The 22,152-nt window shown below is 43.5% G+C and overlaps 1 protein-coding gene across 3 annotated transcripts in view; it reads left to right on the plus strand.

The window, feature by feature from the left end:
* The window catches only part of LOC125007863 (protocadherin-1-like), a 202,588-nt gene that overhangs the window by 107,186 nt on the left and 73,250 nt on the right, over window positions 1-22,152 (plus strand). The window lies entirely within an intron of this gene.

A 22,152-nucleotide genomic window follows, 5' to 3' on the forward strand; every position in this document is an offset into this window, starting at 1 on the left:
CAACAACGTCTTTATAATGCTAACAGGCTGCGAGAGGAGCAGTCGTAGCCGATTAGCTGTAGCCTGTTAGCACGAATGAGATGCGCTGAGGGATGCTAATGATGCCAAAGACCCTGCGTACTCTGAACACACAACTCACAGTAGTGTTTTCAGCCTTTTGAACTGTGTTTAATTTATACAACTCTGCCTATTTAGATATTAACATTTTTGGAACAGAAAAATTATTTTATTTTATCTTGATGCACATAAACATGCAGTTTGTTTCACTTTTGAACCGGATAGCTACATATATGGTGGTTGTTCTCATGATGCTAGCGTGCTAAGGCAACAACTTGGAACTGTTCAGCAGTTCATCTGGACATTAGCTTGTTGACTTAGAGGTTGGGAGTGTAAAGTTTTTATTTCATTTATTCTTTTTTTTTATGTTAAAACATCAAAATGAGAATGAATGTAAACGAGCTGTTTTGGCTAGCACCTAGCCTCCTGGTAGATGATACGAGAGTTCCTCATAATATCAGTGACATGATGTGCATTTTTGCATTGAACAACTTTACTGGAATGTATGAATCGTGTTAGCATCATGTTAGCATCCTATTAACATGTGCTATCATAATATATGCGCGCTAATGCTCATTAACATCTCCTTTCCATAGAAATAGTGGGATTTTTACAACTATAATTACTACCATAGCACTCTTACACTTGTATTTAGCTTTAGTTAGCAGTTGCCAACCTTCACAACATTCATATGTTGCTTTTGTTTCTTTTTTTTTGACCTTGCAGAAATTATAGTCAGTTTAGCAGGAAACTAATTTGCGAGCGAATGGGCCTTTAGCATTAGCTGTCACTGGGTGTAAGGCTATGTTAGCTATACCTTGTTAGCACTTGAGAAACTGTGTGCAATTTATAGTTAATATTAACCAATTAACAGCCTTGCACATCGCTTGGCAGTTAGCTGGAGCCGTCATTACTCATTAGCACAATTGCTAATCATTTCTCCTGCACCGCAAAGTGCATCTTAAAGGCCGTCTCAGACATGCAGAGGCACAATTTACTGGTCAGAACATAAATCACGACCACGGCACAACAAAACAAAGAAGGATGGAGAATGTGTATGTGAAACCAAATCAGCCATACTTGTGTAAAATAACCCCAGCATCTTCTTTAACGTCCAGAAACATGGAACCAATCAGTCTATTATCTAAACAAAGAAAACACAATTCTGTCTTAGGGTAATATATATATATATGAATTTATTTATGGCATCTGCTCGCTGTTATCGAAACCTTCCGATTCCCTGAAAACACAAACCTCACACCTTTAATATCACGTTCACATCTTGACATACAGTAGCTGCTGCTGCCCCCCCCCCCCCCAGTGGTATAAATAGACGACTTCTTCTTTTACCGACTCCACGGAGCCAAACGATTCATTAGACACACACATCCAAACACGCCGCCATCTTATTTTACTTATGTCGCCGCTCATTGTTCTGATTTGGCTGTTAACGCCTCGTTAGCACTTACGGCAATTAAGCTAACCGAGGTGAAGTAGTCGAAACTGGCAAAGGAATAAAAGTCAGAAAGAGATTCAGCTTAAATGTCATGGCTGTCTTCTTTTGTAAGGCTGAGAAGTCTCTCCCTCAACCCACAGGTCGTACATATACCATCTGTAAACACAATTATTCACAGCTGCTCGCACACCCACGGGCTACTGCCACCCAGAGTGTGTTAGTGTGTGTGTGTTACAGTGTGTGTGTGTGTGTGTGTGTGATAGCGATAGAGTGCAGGAGAGTGTGTAAGTGGTTGTATCTACTCGTACACAGTGGAATGAGGTCAGGGTTATGTTGTGTGTGTGTGTGTTGCAGTGTGTGAGAAGATGATGGTGTTGTACAATCTTCCACTTTGATGGTCAAACATGTTTTAGCTGCAGGTATTTTCCCTAGGAAGCATGTGTGTGTGTGTGTGTGTGTTTAAGTGTGTGTGCTGTACGAGAGGTCAGCAGATTACAGCTGGTCTTCTGGGGATTAACACACCACTACAGATACACTTTACTCTTTCTCTCTTTTTCTATTTTTTCTTCTTCTCTGGGCCTGGTGCAAAACTTAAAGCTTTATAGCTGCGATAATCTGAGCCAAGCTCCGTTTGCCCTCTCCACACTCGGGGTTGTAGTCGACTAGTTGGTTTGCCGACAGCGGTTATCAAGCTTTGTGACATGTTTGTCCTGAAATACAACTAAAGAGGCACATCCTCTGGACAGTAGTCAGTTAACAACTTCACTAAATTTTCTGTGGTAACACAGAGAAGGAGGCTGCACATCCGCTGTTTGATAAAGTGATCAGACCTTTAGCTGCAGAGAAATACCTGCTGCACTGTCCCATCTAACAACACGCTGTGGACTGGTCAGTGTCAACTTTAAAAACCCTGAACTTGCGTGTCCCTTCTTGACATTTTTATTCCTGACACCTGTGCAAAGATCATTCCTTTAGATTAGATTTAGATTTATGTCTGCAGAATTCGACCACATTGAATGCGACCGGACATAATCAAAGTTCAACATAAATTCGTTAATCATGCACTTTTTTTTTTTTTTTTTTAAATGAGGTCTGAAGAGTTGGTTCTCTTGTTCTCCTGTTTCCTGGCGTCACCCTCTGCTGCAGCCTGTATCGATCATTGAGCCGTGTGACTGATTGTCGATCGGTCAGATCTCAAGTGCTTCAGACAGATTGATGAAGAGCTGCAGGAACAGACTGACCGGCCTCGAACACGCCCGTTGCATTATTTTACTACACTGTCCTGAACGATTTAATGCGTCTCCTGTTACTTTGTTCATGTACAAATTAAATTAAAACACCTTAATGGCAGCTTCCTGTCTTTAGGGTCAAGTCACCAGAATCCTAATGTCTCCTACAGCCGTCCACTCTCGTATCAGATGTGGAGCTGATGTGGTTTAACAGGCGGGTCCCAGATAGAAACCTGTCACGCTACACGCTGAGAGCTGCTTGTTGCACGCAGAGATGGATGCACTTAAATCACATGTGACCAGAACCATTCTGCTCAAATGGTTTGAGTGATTTCAGGCTGTTGTTAATGCATCTTGTTTGCTCTCCCACCTCCTTTTATAGGCGGATTATCCACATATAGTAACATAATCTGGACATAATCCACATGTAAAATGAACGCTCTTGCCATGCAGCACAGTGTTCACATGTTCAGGTTCACCGCAGACCCACTGGTCCATTTACACTCTTTACGGCTGTGAACCAGGCCTCTCAGGAAGCTGCACGCATGCTTGTGCTACATCTTCAAAATGATAATGATCTTGTTCACCTTCACAGTATTCAAGTATTTTTATACAATATAATGCTTGAGTAAGCATGGGTGGATGTGTGTGAGAGAGTCTACAGTAAGAGGGTGACATCTGACTCTGAAGAAGAACAGTTTGAAAGGATGTTAATGCATAGCCAGTAGATTCCAGTGCTGTTAATTAGAATTTTTGATATTTGGAATTATGAATCTATTATATGCAGGATAAGTGATTGTAAGTTCGTCTTCTTCTTCGTCTAGTTTTTGCAGAAAGTCGGTCTAGAGTCTCTCTGTTGGGAGCTAATTGCTAACTAGATCTTACCAATTGTGATAATACCTCGACTTTTCCTGAGGTGCCTATTAACAGTGTCTAAAATTGGTAAAGTTGGTCTGGAGTCTCTCTATTGGAAAGTGATTATACTGCAGCAAAGATCTCTGGTCGGAGGACTCCTCCTATTGCTTTCTGAGATATTACATTTTCTTGTGTCGGTTAAAACCGGCGCCATAATTAAATCCAGATAAAGTGCAACCAGACTCATACTCTGATAAGAATTAAGATTTACGTTCCTCAGACGAATTGCAACAACTTTGGTGTTTCTCAGACTCTTCCTGTCTTCTGGATTCAGTAAATCATCATTTTATAACCATCGGAACTTGTCATAACTTCTCCTCTTTCTGGCTGGAATGAGCTTTTCTCTTATTGACCTGCCAACTGTGATCCAGATTTAATTTGAAAAAAGAAGAGTGTGATTGGTTTCTATGTGTGTTAGTGCTGTAATAACCTGTCCAGGTGAAGCACACACACCTGGTCCAGTGTGAGCTGAGCCTCTGTAGCCTCCGGTGAAGGGCAATGAGAATATTACATTCCAGGAGAAAGATAAATATCTCCAGAAAGCGTTCACACTGCTGTTTATTCATTTTTATCTGTTATTAATCCTGTTTGATGGAAACCTCCATTTCTCTTCCTCCTCATCTTCATATTACCAGACTCCTATGATAGATCTGTTTCATTGTCCAAAACCTTTTTACTAGAGCCCCGAATGTGGATTATTCCACTGCTAAGATTTTACAGTTTAAAAAGCACCAGGACTGATGAATCCATGTAGTTTAGTCAGGAGCCACTCACAGTAGAGACGTCTTTGATTGACAGTAAAATCCTTTTCTATTCTAATTCCACCCTCATCCGAACCCCTGCAGTGACACGAACATGTGTTCAAAGAGCCTGCGGTTTGTTCTGCACAGCTGAGAGCAGAGACAAGGCGAGATCCCCATCGTCTCAGTCCTCCTCCGCCCTCTTTCATCCCGCTCTCCGTCCTGCAAATGGTCAGATAATGGACGTTAATGCCATCAGCCCGTCTTCACTCGGCTAATGCATCCCACTTCCTGCCTGTGACGGACGGACTGGAAAGAGGAGAGGGAAGAAACCAAACAGAACTGCGAAGCGGGAAGAAAGGTGGAGGGGGGGGTGTCATTTGTGGGATGTGATTGCATGTGTGCGTTTTGTGGCGAGAGGTGGAGAGTGGAAAGAAAGAACAAAGTGAAGAGAAAGGTAGAAAGTGGGGAGAGACATGAAAATGAAGGATTGACAGGGAGGAATTTGTAGCTCGATGTTGCCAGATAACAAGCTGACTTATGAAGTATGCGCTTGGTGCACTCCCCTCCCTGGATGAAACCACATGCAAACATGCTACATGGGTACACACACACACACACACACACACACACACTGACATGCACACACACATGTACGACCTCTTTATCTGCTGATTGCATCAGTCTGAGAGCTGCAGTAATCGCTGCACAACACACACACCAGACACGGGCAGAACATCAGTGAGGTTCCTCTATCTCAGCTCTTAATCAGCCAAAGGTTTGATTTCCAGATAAAACTGTGAAAACAGAAAATGTTCAGCATGCAGGCCGACGTCAGCCACAGCTCTGAGTCTCAGCTCATCCCATTTACATGATCATTTCAGACAAAAATACATTTCACCGCTCCGTGATTGCACACAGCAGACGTATAAAACTGCACAGAAACACTTAAATCCATCAGCGTGTTTTGTCAGGTTTATAAAAACTGGACTCAAACATCATTTTGTTTAAAAAAAAAATCATCATATGCAAGTGAATAAGTCCAGACTAATCTTGGTTTATCTTCACACACAGACCTAGATTCACTCTCCTGCTAGCAGCCATTGATTCGCTCTTGCACATCCCAGCATTCAGTGCACACATGCTTATCTGAGCCGCTAGGATCAGAGTAGCAGAGTACGTCTTACAGTCGGATCAGATCAAGGTCGTGTCACTGCCGAGAATGTGTCTCTACTATCCACTTCAACCAGAATAAACAATGGAGGCTTGTAAATGTCCATGGACTCGCTCCTTAATCAGCCTTTTCTGTAAAAGACTCTCAGTCCCTCGATGCGATTCAGAAAAGAGAGAGGTTCAGTTACACCGAATCAAGCAGGTGAAGTCCTTCAGCAGCATCCTCTTAGCCTTCAGTCCGGCCATTATGAGCTTACAATTGCACCGAAAAGAACCAGTGAGTTATCCTTGGCACTGATACTGTATCCCAGTCATCATTAAATGGAAGGAAAATTAAGTGTTTTGCATTGAAGGATAGAAAACACAGGACAAATGAAAGGAATAAAACGCACCCACAGCCATTAGACTCCATCAGTTATCAAAGCTAAGCATTATTAAATAGAGATTATTGCCCATTGTGTAAACCTTCGAGTACTTCACAATATAAGCATGCTTTTTATATCCTTTAGTGAGATTATTTCATTGTATTTTAATGCATTGATAATGCAAAGAGGGAAGAGGAGTTAAGAGGAAGTGACCTTCGAAGCGACAGTTTAGTTTTTAGAACGAGGAGCAGAGTGGGAGAGGTCATGTGTTCTCCTCAGCGAAGCGCATCGCCTCCATCTGCCTCCTCCTCCGACTTCCTGCTCCCCAACAAGAGGCCTCCGCTCTCTGACTCCCCTCACTCCTCCTGGGGGATCCCGTTCCTGTTTCTCACCCCCCACCCCTCCCACCCCCACTTTTCCTTGTTATTTGTCTCTCCAGTGGGTAATGATGAGGGGGGTGGGCAGGAGTTCTCCTCCAGCCTGTCAGAAACTCCCAGGACAGAAGTGTATTCTCTGGGAACTTTACTTTATTTTTAGTTGTTCTCAAACTCATGAAGCATTCGCGTCCATAGATTCTGGGATTTCCAGATGCACTCCGGCAAAAATAAACTCAACATGTTCAATATTAATGAAGTTCAGAGATCTGTGTAATCACACTGATGGATTCATGGGGGAGGGGGGAAATACAGAAATACAACAATGACACCATAACATACACAAAGTTGAACTTACATTAAGACTTGTTTTGGAGACTAATCATCTGTTTCCCTGAGGGAGTTCCAATGTTGACTTGTGCAAGTATCAGGATATCTTCACTAGGTCCTGGGATTTGGGGGCTGCAGGAATTTAAAAAGTCAAGATAAAGTTTTGTGGAACCCCAGAGGAGATTCTAAAGTTTGTAGAGGTGGTCTAAGGGTTCACTAGGGAGCTTTTAGGGGTCAATCAGGATATAAACTTCAGAGTCATCTAGGAAGGTTAGGGTTGGGTCATTGGGCTTCTTCTAAAAGCCATAGAGGTGTTGTGGTTTTAAATTAAGTCCTTCACAAGGTTCCTGGATTCTGAGCAGTGTCTCTGGGACTGAGGATGTTCCAGCGATTGTCCTCTGAGGTTTTCATGGTACAATGGTGGCTTGAAAAGATTCAGAGTTCAAGGAATTCATTCAGAAGGATCCGTAGCTCATTGAAGAAGTTACAACAATCCTTCAGGGGTGACAAGTGTTCATAAATGGGTCGCTGAAGATGTTCTAGAGGTTTCCTCCACAGACCGTAGAAAACAATTTGCCAAACTGATTCTAGTATGCTGGTGGTTTAGTTTGACTCAAGCCCCCCTCCACTAACATGAAGGTTCCACGTGCTTTGACTTCACTTTTGAGAGGCCATCACTTTTAGTCCAAGCAAGGCTCTAGGTGATAATTAGGAAGTTCTTGTGGAAAGTGTGTGGTCCCTTCAGGAGGAAATTAAAAACTGCTGGGTTTGCAAGTCAGGGTGTTGTGGGATTTGAGTAAGAAGGTACCAAAAGTAAGACTTGATGACTGAGAAGATCTCTGAGGTTGAAATGTCACTGAGAAGGAAGGTTTGGATGCCTTATCAGAGGATATGAGAGAGAACCATTAAGAGTCCAGGTGGTTTCTGAATCACAGAGAAGTTACTGCAACTCCTACAACTGGATCTTAGCTGCAAATCCTCCTCTCAGTCCCTGCGTAGAAACCGACAGAGTCGTCTCTAGGGGAGTTATGAGGCCCCTCCGGGAGATTCCTTAGTGGGAGGTCAGTGGTGTTCACTAATCAGTGTGACGGACGATTGTGTGTTTGCAGTATCAACATGCACAAGAGCAAGTGACTGCTTACACGGCAAAAAAACTCCATTTACTGACTAATCATAGAGATGTTGTTGCACTCACACACACACACACACACAATCACAGTCTTTATCTACATGCACTTACCCGCACTCTCCCTACATGCACATACTCATTAGAGGCAGTAGTGTTACAACACTTCACGCTGAGGAAAGAGGCTGAGTGTTCAAAGCCTTTTTGGGATGAACCACACACACACACTCACACACACAGACACACACTAACATACACACTCTCTTACATAATGATGTAAGTAGCAGTCCATAGTTTTGGAAGTGGGACACTCGCTGAGAGACGGTCTGACGAAACCATGGTCCTGAGGAGGTGTGTGCATGCATGTAGCTCCTTGAGTGAGTGTGCATTTGTGCGTATTTGTAGGTTTCTCAGTGTGTGTGTGTGTGTGTGAGTGTATATATATATATATCTGCTCCTCATTAGCCAGTAGATAAAAGGAGTGTGTGGAGCGATAGAAGAGGTGATTCCTCCCTGTGGAACTATACCTCACTCTCTTTCTTATTTGTATCGCTGAGTGTGTTTGTGTGTGCGCACGCATGCGTGTGTTTGTGTGTGATGTCAAGAAGCTTTATAGTAACAGGCAGCGTTCTTTGGATGCCCTCTCCCGTCCCCAGGGAGGGAGGGAGGGAGGTGGATTTATTTTTCCAGGTCTGTTGTTTATTTGAGCTTATCTGTGGTGGCCGCTGTACACTACAGAAGGAGGTGTGTGTGTTTACGGGTGTGTATTTTCGTATTTGGCAGTGGCTGTAAACCGGAGCTCGGCCAGCATTCGACTGATGTACAACAGCAAGGATGCTGAGAGCTGCAGCACACACACGAACACGGCTGTGGTGTGTCCACGATTGTATTATTTTGCCAGTGTTGTAGTGAGATATAGATGCATATTTATGTGTGTCCTTCCGTCCTGCACACACAAACAGTGTGTTTTTTTTCTTCTTCTGTCAATTCCAAACTTTCTTCCTTCCTCACCGAGGTTTCAGGGGTCACAGAGAAGCTCCGGGGTTGCTTAAGAAGCTTCCAGGTCTAGTTTTTAATGTTCGAGAGGTTTCAGGGGTCACTGAGAACATTGCACTGGTTCTAGGAATTGCTTAAAGGGTTCAGGGGGTCTCCTGAACCAACTAGTGTTCATTAAGAACCGTCTAGGTGGGCAGTCGAAGGTCTCAAGGGTCACTGAAAGAGTGAGTGAGAGATGTTGTGGTTCAGGAGGTTCTGCAAGTCATTTTTGAAGTCAAATATTCCAGAGACATATTAGGAAGTCATTTAAAAGTCTTTTAGGAACTCAAAACATGACCTTCCATGAGTGACAAGGGTTCTCATGGTCACTAAGACTGTCGCCAGCGGACCTCCAGAAAGTACTACAGGACACTACAGAGGCTAACAGGTTGCTAATGAATCTTCCTGGTCTAATTTCCAATGATTGAGAGGCTTCAAGGGTTGCAAAGAAAATTTCAGTGGTTCTAGGAACTATTTAAAGGGTTCAGGAGTCTCCTGTGTCAAGTGCTAGTCTTTCCTAGGTGTACAGAAGAATTTTAAGAATGCAATTCACAATCTTCCAGGAGTGGAAAAGGTTCCCATGGCGGCTGAGACTGTTGCCAGTGGTCTCCTAGAAAATACATAAGATCCCTAGAGAGGTTAGACAGGTCAACTGGTTCATTAAGAAGCTTCCAAGCCTAATTTTCAATGTTCAAGAGGTTGCAAGGGTCAACGAGAACATTGAAGGGTTTCTAGGGATCGCTTAAAGGGTTCACGGGTCTCACAGGAACACACCAGTGTTCATTAAGACTCTTCTGGATGGGCGGAGAGAGTTTGTTCTGCAAGTCATTTTCGTGAGACACATATTCCAGAGACCTTTCATGAAGTACTAATTGTTGTCATAGGTGAACAGAAGCCTTTTAGGAAGCCCAGGAATTCATGAACAGGTGAAAAGTGCTCCCATGGTCACTGTAAATGTGTTACAGGACACTAAAGAAGCTCCTGAGTCAAGGTTTCAAAGTTAGAGGGGTTGAAAGGGTCATTTAGAACACTGCAGGGGTTCTGCAAATCACTTGAAGGGTTTATGGGTCCACCCATGTCCAATTAGAATCTTCTAGGTGCCACTCAAGTAGTTACCAGTTTGGAGTTTCAGGACGTGCTTGTCGTTTAAAAGGTAGGTAGTATAGGTGTATAGGATGTAAAAGGTTCCCATGGTCACTATGATTGTTGCCACTGGTGTTCCAGGAAATACTCAAGGTTTGTATCGAGGTCCACAGGTGTGTAAAAGATTCAGGGTAAACTGACAAGGTTAAAATTTGGGTTTCAGTTGTCTTTGTATTCGTAAGGATCTGGAGAGAAGGTTTGGTTGGTCCCTGCGGAGCCTGTTAGGATTTACTTTTAGGGACAAAGTTAACTGCTGTGATTCATTTAATAACCCTGACTTACTAAATTATTATTATTCTGCATGAAGGTCAATTAGGACAGGACAAGATATGGAGACTAAGGAACAGCTGCTTTGTGTTTTGTGTGGAGGTTTATGTATTTCTGTCACAGTCACACAGTAACTCCGTACTTATCTCCCAGATAACTGCGCATACTGAGCCTCGAATGAATAATAGGCTTCTGTCTTCTGAAGGTGAACTGTTCACATTTCCCTTAAGTGTCTGTGCCTCTGTTATTGGTTTATTTGCTGACATGTAACCTTTAACAAACAGTACCGTTAGAAGCCACGTGCATCACTACAATCATGAATATTCAGCGCGGTGAACTGCTCTGTATTCTCTTCAGAGTTTCGAGTTTCTTGGCTCTTAAAACTGCAGCTTGAATCAACCGTCAAACTGTCCTCTCTGTCAGCCCCACTTTGCTTTATTGGCATGAAATATAAAAGCAATTGAAATATAAAAGCATTTCCTTTCAGAGAGGAAAAAAAATACCCCACGGTGGCATGGATTCAGTTTTCCGACGTGATGAAACGACACCGTCTCATCTGTGACGTTCTGTTATGTTTAAATCTCCGGTTGGTGATTAGGTTTATGTTTTGTGGGTGCATCTGCCCAGATGTTTCCAGCTGTGACAATTAAGGCAGCACGAAGGGATAACATAACCTCAGTAGGGATCTGTTTCTTTGTTTGTTCTACTTCTTGACCTTTAAGATGAAAAGTTGATGAGCCTTATCTCACATTTTTGTTTTTTCTTAATGTTTGCTTCACGATACCGTATGTTTCCACGTACTAGTACAGTAATATTACAGTTTAATGGCTCTGAACTTCATCAGCGGCTGACACGTGGGAGATTATCGAGATCAAAGTCACCGCTCGAAACGTCCGTTCTGAACAGGATGCGGCGGCCTGCTTCAGCGCCGCGCGGGCTAAAAGCGGCTCGGCCAAAGCCGCCTCCCGCCGTGTCCTGGCTCTGGTTAGCCGCCTCCTCCAGCGCCGGCAGCTGTTCCCGGTGGGCTGTGCCTGCTCCGAGCCGGTGTCTCCAGAACAGATGGCCCGGCCAACGTGGAGGGGTTGCAAGCGCGGGGCCGTGACCCCCGGGAACCTTTCCAACGAGAGCGTGGAAGCAGCAGGGGAGTTAGCCACAGGTCTGGTTGCTAGGTTAGTGTTGCATCATGGGAACTAATGAACAGAGGCTGTGTGCGGTGGGGTGATGTCAGAGTGTTAATGGGGAGAGTGCGTCAGGTAAACAGGTACACAGAAGATGCCGGCTCCCTGGTGTCTCTAACTGTGTTTTTCTGATGTCCTGCTGCGACCATCAGTGGGGACGGATCGCCATGGAAACAGGGAGACAGTAAAAGGTCTACGGGGTTAGCCATCAGTGGCAAGTTACCTACCACATACACACATGCAAAGGTACAACAGTACTAAAGTTTCTGCATCCCTTTGTGCGACAAAATGAAACTACTCCTGGCTCAGTGCAAGATGTCTTTATTCGTGAGATCAGGACCGTGGCCTCAAGGGATCAATAAAGTCTTCATTGTGAATGTGTTGCATTCTGTCTTGTGAATAACTAAGTGTCTGTTGTAAAAACAAAGGCTACATTCTTCCGATCATATTTATTTCGTAGTTTTACGGTTGCTTTAACTTGGAAAATAGGGACAAATATATCTGCAAATTAGTTGCAAAGACCTTTGTGTAGTGTAGTGTTTTCTTCACTCTATCATCGACCTACACTTTGCTTTCACAGAGACACGCTTAGTTATGACTTTAGGCCACGGTCCTGACCTCAGGAATAAAGACATCTTGCACAGACACTTTAGAGTTATATGAGTTTATGCTTTCAAATGATCAATTTAACTACCTTGAATGCATGATCAAAATGTCACTCCGACTTCCCTACCGGGACACAAAATGATTAAGTGTGGTATTTAAAATGCACCGTAGGTGAAGTAAAAGTCCAGAAGTCTCAACATAAAAATCAGGAGTGCAGGAGCAGAAGTACTTACATTCAAGAGAATTACTAGAGATGTAGCTGTATGAGTGACACATATCTAAAGATGCAGAGTCCTTTTGGTTTGTAAGACTCAATTAAATATTCCAAATGAAACAGTTATTGATCCCTTAAGGCCACGGTCCAGATCTCAGGAATGAAGAGACCTTGCACAGACACTGCAGAGTTGCATGAGTTTGTTCTTTCAAAGGATGAATTATTTAGAGACGCTGGATTCATGCTCAAAATGTTAATCCTCATTAGCGGTTGAGTTTGGAAGTGTTCCGATCTTTTATTCAGTGCGTACAGTCTGACTTTCCTACTTGGACGTACAATAAGTGTGGTGTTTAAAATAAACTGGAGGTGAAGTGAAAGTTCAGAAGACAGACATGCATTTGCAAAAGTTCTTTTGTTTTGCATATGACCTCATGTTGTCACATCAGTGTAGTTGAGGGAGTAAATGCATTAAAGTAAATTACTAGTACCTTATAACTGCCGTTGAGTACATGAAATGAATGGCTGTATGAGTGGCATATATCTAAAGACGTAGAGTCCTTTTTGGTTTACAAGACTCTACTTCAATTACACTCTGTCCAAAAAGGTCAATAAGCCGTATATAAGATTTAAACTTAAAGTACCAACACTCTCATTGGGAGTGGAAGTGGAAGTGCCCAGTTTATACAGGCAAATTAATGGGAAGTATTAAAGTAAATGTACTCCGCTATGTTCCAGCGCTGCACCTCGCCCGAGTTTCCGCCGCCACTCACTCGATTAGTCTCTTAACTAAAAACTTCTGTCAGAATTAAACGGGGTGGAGGCGGACTCTGGGCTCGTAGATTAACAGAGGCTTTAGGTGTGTGCCGGTCACATGCTGCTGCTTCGCGTTGCAGTCCCTTGATCGCCTATTAAGCCCCGCAGATTAATGCTCTCAGTAATTAATGAGCAGCTTAGAGGCAAATCACAGAGTGGACCCGCTCTCCTAAACCGATATTGTTTCCCATTAAAGATGAAACCAGAAACGTAGTCGAGCATTTCCTGACCTGCCGCTCAACATGCTCCTTGATTGATGAGTGCTACCGGCTGCAGTGTATTAACAGAATTAGTGCTAACTGCTGCTGTGGCGCTGCAGAGAGGGTCACTGTTAGAAGTTGATGCGTTCTAGGAAGCTCTTTCACTCCTGTGCCTGTGTAAAATAACTCAGGAGTAAGTGGCAGAAATTCTGTGACTCGGGTCCCAAATCAAAACACTTTAATGCCTAATTCACCTTCATTTCTTTCTGTCCGTGTTGGCTTCAGGAATGTTAGGTGGAGTTTAATCAAATTAAAGGTGAAGGTAATGGTGTAGATGCACTGGGAAAACAAACTTTTCTCCGTAGGTGTGGTTTATTTAAGCGGCATGTTTGTCCTCACAAACATTTTAAATGTTCAAACTGGGCAAACTTGTCTTTTAGATCTTGAAATGTCCAAACTTGTGTAAAGATTATATTGTTGGTGTTTCTATTGAAGGCTACTCAGGAAAGTTAATAAAAATACACTCACTGGACATTATTCTGCTTTTCTTTGACATTGCCAGCCTTTAATAGCTTTGGATTTCTTTCATTTTTTATTGATAATACTCCTATACTATTATATGGTACAATAATTTTGTGATAGTCCATAGTTTGTTTTAAAGTGAGTCAGCCTGGAAATGCTACATGGGCAGTAAAACATTCATGGCTCCTTCCAGAGTGTTGTTTTACTATGTTTAAAACCAGGAGTAAGGACTCTTTTCGGAAGGAGTTAAGCAGCCCTGATCCTAGAAGGTTGTACGTCAGTCTTTCCGTGCATCCATTTTTATCCGAGGCCAGGTCACGGTGGCAGCAGGCTGACCAGATCAGTCTAGATGTTTCCTTGAAGCAACATATCCAAGCTCTTCCTGGAATCTCTTAAGGTCTTCGAGAGACTTAAAGTAATGATCAGAAACAACTCAAATGAAGATGTTTTTCCATATTTAGTTTGTGGTCTTAAAAGCACATTTTTAATACCGCAAAATGCACCGACCAGAAGCTCATTTCAGACGCTTAGTCTGAACATTTCTGTCAGTGCTCAGGGATCATGACCACAGGTACAGGGTGGACTGAAGACCATCTGGTAAATCACAGTCCCACAATCTAGAAACTTGGACTTTTGCAAATTAACAAAAAAAAAGAAAAACTCAAATTAATACAAAATATATCTTGTTCAGTTAAGTTTAAGTCATAACTGCAGCTGATATTGTCACTTAAGGCATATTTCACAAGTTTAGCTTTAGTGATGTAACACCGTGGGTTCCAATGAAAGGACTTTTCTAAACCAAATAAATATGCAGCAATGCGCCAACTCATGACACAAAACTAAACTCTGTGCCAAGGACAAACTTTAAAAAACTTACTGAACCGGACTTTGAGGCAACTTTGAGCTCCGTAGATTGGAATCCTTTATGGGTTTACTGTGTTTTGCCATTCCCAGTAAGTAGTAACAAGCATATTTGTTCCCCCAATTTCATTTTCTGTTAGCTTTTATTTGGTGCCATTCTGGCTCTGCCCACAAGAAGCTGATTTTTAATCCCACCTGCAAAGCTCTGGTGGCTCGAACTCTCTCTGAACGTGGGCATCGATTCAGAGGTGCAGAAAGGAGCGAGAATGAAGTCAGAATTAAAAAAGAAAGTATTAATATGCAGAGCGCTTTTCAGTGCACTACATGGTTCGAGCAGGGCAGCAAATAAAACCCAAACCAATTCCAGGAGGATTCAAACAAGGCACCAGATAACATGGATGCAACATAATATACAGGTCCTGGTTTCAAATCTCCGGTTTTCTGATCTGAGTTATTTTCTTCCAGATACAAACTGACTTCACTTTCTCTGCTGTGACACTTCCACTGCTACGTAATTGTGCAGTCCTACATAAAATTATAGCCATACGCTGAAGATCTTGCTACAGCTGCAGAGTCTAATTTTATCAGGTTGTGTAGTCTCATATTCCATCTTCAGCATCTCCTACATGTTAGAGATTTATTTAAGATCCTGTTTGTCATCACAGACTTTCCCTATGTTTGGAGGACTCTTTAACCCCTGGATTAACTTAGCTTTTAGACCTTGAAATGTCCAATAGACACCTCTCCCGCAATAACTTGAAATATATTCGTATATTGTTGGACTTTCTATTTAATACATCTCCTGGGAATCTACTCTCAAATCTACTCTCATTGGATGCTATCCCAAATTTAACTGACTCTTAATTGACTGCCATCGCTTAGCACATGCAGCCAGACCTGGTTCACCTTTCAGAGATCTAGATTTTCCCACACTCACACTGTTATTGATAATCCTCCTCACATTTGTCCTCTGTCATGTTGTTTAGGTGAGAACCTTTCTGTGTAATTTCATGACAGTCCGTGCTTAGGATCCTTTACGTGTTTCCAGTTTTACACCTGAAGCTCTGACCTGAAAATGTTCCAAAGGCAGCAGAACATCTGGTGCCCCATCTTCCATCTCCTTATCTGTTGCTTATCCTGTCATGTATTCTGAAGCTGTTAACAACTGCCCCCAGCAGCAAACACTGAAGATACAGCAGAATATGTGTCAAGCAAAAATATGTATAATTCATACAACTAAACAAACGAAAACAGAAACAACTTAAAGACCCAAAGGACGGCTAAAGGACGGGTAGCTTTCTTCTTCTATCAGAGGTGGATTCTGACGGCCCATAATGCACCTGGCTCTGCATAGCATCTTTTTTTCAAAGGGTGACATAGCGAGTCCTGCCCATTATCACTGCCTCTATGCGAGGCTTTCTGATGTCGTGCCGTCTTCATCCATCTGAGACGACGCTCTGGCAGCGCAGCGTGACCTCAACCACTCTCCGCCTCTCGCCTGGGGTCCGCCGGCAATTTCCTGCACCCCGATTTGAAGTCGTACCTTCTATCCCACCTCACATCCTCTCACCTCGACCCCGTGTAGCGCCGATGAAAGAACGGGGGGACGTATGAGGGCCTTCATTCAAATTCATCCACCAGGTAGCCACTCTGCGGCTACGAGGCGGGAGGTCAGAGTCCACCCTGACGATTCAGCCAATTAAGGGCAGCCAGCCCGAAAGGAGGGCGGTGGGGGGAGGCGGTCTGGACAGGGATCACTCTGGGCCATTGTCAAAGCAACACAAGCTTTGATGCTTTCTGTTTTATTGTGAGGGGAAGGAAGTGACCCCAGACAAAGAATGGAGGGAGGTTGATGCTAAGAGGAGCAACGGAGGTAAATGGAGGAGAATAAAGATCTGGGACAGACACCAGAGGGGGCTTTGTCTTCGAGGCCCCCGTCACCGTCCAGGAGGACACCAGCAGGACGACGTCTGGGCCTCCTGTTTTGGCCGGGAGTCTCTACTTTATGGGATTTTGCCCAGATTACCGGGGTTTCCAGGGAGGCGAGACCTGAGGATTGAACAAAAAAAAACTATGGCTAATCCACGGTGACCCTCCTCCTAATCCACTTATTTGGCAAGAATTAGCGGAACGATCCTTCCTAAGTTAATAAGGCTTTTCCCAATCCTGCCCCCAGCCCAGCAGGAGGAGGAAGAGGAGGAGACGGAACCTCCCTCCCTCCATGACAACATCAGCACAACAAATATGTTGTCTCTCTTTTCTAGTGTCTCCGTCTTTATTAAACATGAGGTGTTTGTTGTGTCAACCTGCAGAACTTCATGTTTCTAAAGTTAACAAACTATTGATAAAAAGAATAGAAAAGTCATCTGCTTTGAATATTGCAGAATACATAACAAACCCACACATTTGGCTCATTCTAAGTTATTGCAGACGAGGTGCTGTTTGACATTTCAAGTTATTAAAGTCTTCTATACCTGAGAGGATGTACAGGTCCTCTGGATGCATTTACCCACTCGCAAACAGACACACAACCCTATCAGGACTTTAACTAGTAAATAACACAGTTTTGTGTTGCGTTAACGTTGAGATGCAGATGTTGAGGTTTATATTTGTCTAATGTGGACATTATTCAGAGGGAATTGAGTCACTGTTGCATTGGTCAGAATGAAAGAGAGCGTTCCAATATCTGAGGAACAAGGCGTTAAACGTTCATGTTGCTTCAACTGATGAGAATTCCCAACATGCTGGAAAGGAAACATCGTTGGTAGATTCTTGTCGGCCTTTTTCTGCATCGATATTACCTCTCTGCCGGTGGAGCTGCTGCTGAACTTTACAAGATGTTAAATGACAACTACTTCCTCTTTCAAGCTGTTAGCTCACCGCTGCTGCTGCAGGATTCTCTGCATCGCTTCCCTCCGAATTCAACGCAGCGCAGAGGCCGCAGCGTAGCTGCAGAAAACCGAGGCCATCCGCTGGAAGGGAAACGACTTGAGAATGAACCTGATGAGAGGATGAAACTCGTATTTTAGCCTGTGGAAATATATGAACGGCGAAAATGCAGCAGAGCAAATGGAAGGAAAACTGAAAACACACAAAAGGTGTTAAACATGTGGATGTATGCATGTAAAACAGAGGAGGAAAATGAGAGAGGAGGGAGGTCATCAAAAAGAAGGAGGAGGAGGAGGAGGGGTCTGAGAGAAGGTAGAAGAGGCGGAGGATGGAGGGATTAGACGGACGCTGGCAGGTAATCCTGGAGGAGGAGGTCGTTAGCCGGGATCGAGCTAATTAAAATGTGATTTGTGCTGCAAGCAGCTTACGGCCGGCTGCACGTAAAGAAGGAAAAAAATTAACAGAACAAAAAAAATTGGATAAGAATAGATTCCTGCTAAACGGGAGAAGCCAAATGTCAATTTTTAGACAACGCAGTTCTTAAACTTCCTGAATGTGTGGCTCTGAATGGATGGAGGGATGAGTACAAAGGACACATGAAGAAGAACGACTGCTCATTCCTCATATCTGGTCTGTTTAACTCGAGGCTGTAATAACTCAACAGCTACTGAGGGGGTTGTTGTGAGGCTTTGCACAGATGTTGTTGGTGCCCAGAGGACGAACACATGCCTCTAGTGAACGACCATCTTTTCTCAAGGCACCAAAATATCTCCTCCATCAGTTGGTGAAGAACTTGGTGTGACTGTGATAATACTTTGATAACATTTAGTTGTTTTTAGTCAAATATATAATCACCTTTATTGAGACATAGATTCATGAAGCCTGGAAGCTCGTTTGAACTCCCCATGAAATGACTGTGGAGGAATCTTGGTCTGGAGTCTCTCCTGCGATGATGCTCCTGCAAAGATCTGTTGGATCAGTCTTTATGTGGTGGTGGACAGAAGAGTAACAGCAGTGAAACACATGAACTGAACACTGTGGAGCTGAATTAATTTACAACAAAATGGCTCTGATTGGTCGGAGGACAAGTCAACTGTACTGGTTGAAAATGAAATGTGTTCCCAGACTCATATCCTGATCAGATCTGAGTCAGATAAAGTCTTTGACCCTGACGAAGGCTGCAAACGTCGGTCTGATAAAGTTGTTCCATACCATGACCTTCCGTTCTTCACCTCCTCCGTGCTCGTTGGTAGCAGGTGTAGCTGCTCCACAAATACAGTTTATTTCCTACTAGCATCCTCATCATAGAAGCTTTTTCTCTGGTTCTGCTGTTTAACCCACATTTATCTCCAGAGTACTTCAGGCTGTTGACCACATCTACTTCCTGCTTGATTCTATAAGAGAAAAGCTACAAACTTCAGTTTTCAAGTCCTGCCTTTTAGTGCTGACTCCAGGTTATTTTAGACTCATATAGTAATTTATAGAACTTTCCAAATGATGCAGTAGTTTTTTTTTTTTTCTCTGTATCGGTTGAAACACGCCCCATAATTAAATCCAGATCCCGTTACCAGACTCATATCCTATAACAGCTAAGATTTACGTTCCTCTCTGGATGCATTGCAACAGCTTTGGTGTTTCTCAGACTCTTCCTGTCTTCTGGATTCAGTAAGTCATCATTTTATAACCATCGGAACTTGTCATAACTTCTCCTCTTTCTGGCTGGAATGAGCTTTTCTCTTATTGACCTGCCAACTGTGATCCAGATTTAATTTGAAAAAAGAAGAGTGTGATTGGTTTCTATGTGTGTTAGTGCTGTAATAACCTGTCCAGGTGAAGCACACACACCTGGTCCAGTGTGAGCTGAGCCTCTGTAGCCTCCGGTGAAGGGCAATGAGAATATTACATTCCAGGAGAAAGATAAATATCTGCAGAAAGCGTTCACACTGCTGTTTATTCATTTTTATCTGTTATTAATCCTGTTTGATGGAAACCTCCTTCCGCTCCGTTTCTCTTCCTCCTCCTCCTCCTCCTCCTCCTCCTCCTCTTCTCTGAGGTGGCTGGATATTGGATTCTGAAATGTTTCTGTGTTTTATTGATTTCTGCTTTCACTTCAGAGCCTCAACTCCCATGTATTTTTGCTATGTTTGTTTGGCCACGTACATTCGGCTTCTTGTCGCTTTCTGCCCGTGAGGTCCAATGTTGGTGGAGTTGGTTCGGCCCATGGAGACGATAGAGGCTGGGAGGTCAAAGGTCAAACATCACGTCACATCTTTCCCACATGAACGTCTTCTCATCAGTCCCAGGCATCTCATTTCACTACCGTAAGGGTCCAGCCTATTTACAGCCACTCATCCATGAGTCACACTGTTACACTGGATGAAATGTTCCTTCATTACCACAAACACACATGAATGTGTGGGTCCTGCAGAGCTCACTCGTGTATCAGTTTCTGCTGTTGTTTGCTGTTTGTCTGGGTCTCCATGGCTTTGTTTGTATGGACACATTACCTCAGCGTGACTGAATTCAGCCTGGTTGGTTTACATTCACTAGTGGTTCTGCCCACAGTGGAGTATCAAACCACCTGGAAATATAACACAAGTAGGAGTTTAGTGTTTCCTCTTAATTAGAAGAAGATGACCATCTCCGAGGTGTTGACCTGGCCTTCAAATTCACTAGATCCTAAACCTCCACAATAATAGGAAGGTGGTCATAATGTTATGCCTGATCGGTGTAAGTGACAGGAAGAGCTCTCATGCTCTAATTCCTGCAGAAAGGAAGCATCCGTCCCTGATATAATTAACGTGAGGACGACGTAAAGAACAAAAATATCAGATGTGACTGAGCTCAGAAATCCAGTTGTTTTCTGAGCCGTTTGCAGCTGAATTGGAACCGAATGAGCCTGAGAGACTCGGCTAAATAGATTTAAAAATATCTTTAATCACGCCGTGGGCATGTGGGAACTGTCAGAAACGACATGAAAGCGAGTGGAAAGGAACCAAATGAGAAGTGGAATGCTGTAATTGTCCTTTAATGGACGTTCGCTAAAGTGTGAAATGCCTTTGAATCGCTCCGTCATCATCACGCTCGTCCACAAATAAGCACAATGAGCCTCGCTGATGAGGCGTCCACTCGAATTTACAGCAGCGGGAGGCTGACAGACGCACAGACAGATCCAGGTTTGCCGGTCGAGGCCTGGCCGAGGCCCGGCAGCCGAGCGGTGAATCGGCTTCCTGTGATCCGCTCCCTGTGATTGGATTAAGCCATCATCCGCTACAGATGATCTGCCCGTCCACCCACACAACTACAGCCAGATCCCTGCTGCTCCCCCCATGTTCCCTAAGCAGATTTGACAGACAATGGTATTATGCCTCCACCACATGTCTTTCATTAACGTGGGCGGGCTGTGGCTGAGGGGAGGGGAGGGGAGGGGAGGGGCAGGTAGACAGTAATCAGGACAGGCCGGAGCACCGCCGAGGCCTGCATCAACGAGGCTCAGAAAAAGAGTTTATTCTTTTTTTATTATTAGGACAATGACAAAAAAAACTTAAAATAAAATAAATTTAAAAAATCCTGCTGATGAACACAGATGGACAAAGACAATTTTAATAAAAGTTAAATTTAAAAAGAAAAATAATAAAAAAGACATTTAACATTTTAAAAATAAAATAAAAATAAATGCATATAATTTAAAATGATATTAAAAAATAGGTTTAAGATAGACATGTATGTAGTGATCTCTGCAGCTCTATGGAAGGAATCAGAAATAACTTGATTGTCATAATTGACTGAGTAGGAGTAATAAAATGCGATAATGCGAATGTGATAAAAAAAAAAAAAAAAAGGTGCAAATATGCTTAAAAATTGTTTTACAGGCGCACAGATTAAACTATTTGAGCACCAACTTTTGGCTTTGTGACACACTTCCTGTCAGCTTTAGTATCTGTTGCCTGCTAACGGTTGAATGACACACGGTGAAGAAAGTGCTGGACTTAGTTTCATCTCCAATGAACGCCAGCGATGTGAAGTGTCGGCCGACCACCCAGTAGCAATCAGGACACTGCTCGTTTGCAGCTACTCTGGATGTTCTGAGCATGCTCCTTGCACAAACTAGGGTTCTGGGGCCATGGAGATTTTCAGATATTAGGATATAAAAAGAAAAAAAAAATCAATGAGAACAGAGACACTGAGCAGCTGCTGCAGCGTTGAGGCCACTTCAACTTCGCAGAGGAGCTCAGCTGGCCCAAAAGTATGTGGACGCACTTACTGCTCAATCTGTATCTGCTGCAGTGACACAAATATAACGTGTAGCTGTTTGTTTGTGTGGAGTTCATGCTCTTGAATCCTGACCTGCAGCAGCTGCATGTTAACATTTCCATCGCCCAGCGACGACTGAGTGGTGTTTGGAGATTCTGAGCGCGCTTAGTGAGCCCCGTGGCTCAAGGCCGCAGCTTTCATGGCCTCGGCTCCAGAAAATCCCCCCGAACCAGCAGAGAGCTTCAGGTAGGACACCAGGTCCCAGAGGAGGAGGAGGACGAGCAGGAGGAGGAGGAGGAGGAGGAGGAGGAGGAGGGGATGGAGAATGAATGAGAGGAGGGAAAAATGGGGAGAATGTGAGGTTGAAAAGAAAAGGCAAGAGAAGGACATGGATAATGACGATGG

Source organism: Mugil cephalus, chromosome 5 (genome assembly GCF_022458985.1).
Source record: "Mugil cephalus isolate CIBA_MC_2020 chromosome 5, CIBA_Mcephalus_1.1, whole genome shotgun sequence".
Taxonomy (NCBI): domain Eukaryota; kingdom Metazoa; phylum Chordata; class Actinopteri; order Mugiliformes; family Mugilidae; genus Mugil; species Mugil cephalus.